Source organism: Myotis davidii, unplaced genomic scaffold, assembly GCF_000327345.1.
Source record: "Myotis davidii unplaced genomic scaffold, ASM32734v1 scaffold448, whole genome shotgun sequence".
NCBI classification, from domain to species: Eukaryota; Metazoa; Chordata; class Mammalia; order Chiroptera; family Vespertilionidae; genus Myotis; species Myotis davidii.
Genome location: NW_006383009.1, coordinates 2,474,729 through 2,477,207, shown reverse-complemented (window position 1 = coordinate 2,477,207; position 2,479 = coordinate 2,474,729). Strand labels below are relative to the sequence as shown.

Here is a 2,479-nt window from a genome sequence, read left to right as displayed (position 1 = left end):
ATAGTTCTCATTAATGACAGAGAAGCACTATTCCAGGATTAGAACATGCCACCTCTCATTCCACCATCCTTCTCTTCTTCCTTTTTAAAATATACATGTTTTTATTGGTTTTTAGAGAGTGAAAAAGGAAGAGGGGTAGAGAGATGGAAACATCAATGAGAGAGGAACATCACCTATTGGCTGCATCCTGCATGCACCCCGACTGGGGATTGAGCCTGCAATCCAGACATGTGTCCTGACCAGGATACAAACCAGTGACCTCTTGGTTCCTGGGTCACCCTCAACTGCTGAGCCACACCAGCCAGGCAGGTCTTTCTCTTCTTCAGGAATTTCTGCGACCACAACTTCTGCTGTTGTTAACAGAGAGGCCACTCCAGGGGCATCCAATAAAGCAGTTCATACAACCCGTAGTTGGATCAATGATTCTTTTTCCCACCATATTCATAAAATCTACAAGCATAGTGTCATAACCAGGAATTGTGAGTGCTTTTTAAATAATTTCTATACCAATTTTTGGATCTTCATTAGCTGGAGTTCATGAGTCCTAGGCTGGAATGCACCGGAGCAGGGCACAATCCCCTCCCAGAAAAATGCCCTCCTCAACAGCAGCTAGTGTAGAACTGAGGGCATCTGTGACTCTGCCTTTATTTTCACTCACTTCAGCATCACTTGTCCCACCAACCTCCAGCACAGCTACTCCCTCTGAGAGTTTTGCCAGATGCCCATTTAGTTTTTCCTTTTCGTATTCACTAGTCATATTATCTAACTGCTCAATGATTTCTTGAATATGTTTTGCAACTTGAGCCTTGTCACCTTTTCCTTTCAAGAGCATGGCATCGCCTTTGGTCACAATGACCTCTCCAACTTTTCCTGAGTCATAAGGCTGAATGTCTTCAAGATTTAGAGTCAATCTTTCTTCTCCCAACACTGCACCACAGTAGCAATAGCCATGACTGTAAGCTGGTTCTTTCTATCGTCACCCAGATCTTGAGCTCTGACTGCTACAAACTGAAGACCAACTTTTAGCTTATTCAAAACAAGTGAACTTAGAGCTTTTCCATCCACACATTTAGCCATTATGACCAAGAGCTTATGGTGAGTCTTGGGAGTTTCAAGAACAGGTACAATGGATGGAACACTAGACATTTTCTTTTCACTCAATAGAACATAGGTGTTTTGGGATTTATATTTCTGATCTTTTGCTGTATTAATAAAGTACGGAGAAAGATAACCTCAATCAAACTTCATGCCTTCAATCATTTCTGATTCATCATTCAGTGTTTTTTTGTTTGTAGTTTGTTTTTTCGTCCTTTACTGTGATGACGCCCTTTCTTCCAGCCATTTTCATTGGGTTGAAAATTATGTTGCCAGTTTTTTTGGTCTCCATTTGCAGGAGTTGTAGCAGCCTGAACTATTTCTTCAGGGGTTGTTACAGGTTTAGGCTATTTCTCAAATTCAGCAATTACAGCATCAACAGCTAACATCATGCCTCTCCTGATTTCCGCTGGATTAGCAAACCTTTACTAGCCTTCTCAAAGCCTTCCTTGGCAACACAGCGTGCCGGTACAGAGCAGTGGTGGTGCCATCCCGACCTCTTCATTTGTATTATTGGCAACATCTTGAACAAATTTAGCACCAATATTTTATATTTATCTTTTAAGTCAATGGACTTTGCAACGGTCACACCACTTTCGTTACTTTGGGACTTCTCCAGCTCTGTTCAGTAATCACTGTTCTTCCCTTTGGCCCCATAGCAATGGCTACAGCATCGGCTAAACCAGCTGTGGGCAAACTATGGCCCACGGGCCAGATCTGGCCCGTTTGAAATGAATAAAACTAAAAAAAAAAAGACCGTACCCTTTTATGTAATGATGTTTACTTTGAATTTATATTAGTTCACACAAACACTCCATCCATGCTTTTGTTCCTGCCCTCCGGTCCAGTTTAAGAACCCATTGTGGCCCTCGAGTCAAAAAATTTGCCCACCCCTGGAAACGGTCTACACCTTGAAGCATTAAGGCTCAGGCATCGGCACTAAATTTACCATCTTTGGCATAAGCTCGCATGAGATGAGGAGCCAGTGCCCTGGACCCTGGCCTAATCTGGTGAAGGACTTGGTGTAATTGAAGCATTTCAGTGGCAAGTGAGGGACCAGGTTCTGCCTATTTCTGACCCTAGATTTCTGCTTTCATCTCTTTGCCTGGAGCAAATGTGGTTTGAATTCCTGCCCTGAAACACACACGGACACTTATTCCAGCCTGGGAGCAGCCCCTGCACGATCATCCTTGGATCTCAAGAGCAGAACTGAGCGGGCTGGATTAGGCAGCAGATTCCTGACCTACCACCGGATCTGTACACACAGTAGGACTTGTCTTTTTCATGGTACAAAACAACCTGGGGAAAGTATTTTAAGCAAAAGAGGGTGTTGATTACTTCAAGTGATTGGGAAGTCCCAGCAGAGGGCTGGGTAGCTGTAGGT

The 2,479-nt window shown here is 43.5% G+C and overlaps 1 pseudogene; it reads right to left on the bottom strand.

Annotated features, from left to right (window-relative positions):
- Positions 1–2,132, bottom strand: part of LOC102756844 — a 28,932-nt pseudogene extending 26,800 nt beyond the window's left edge.
- Positions 2,133–2,479: the final 347 nt, after the last annotated feature.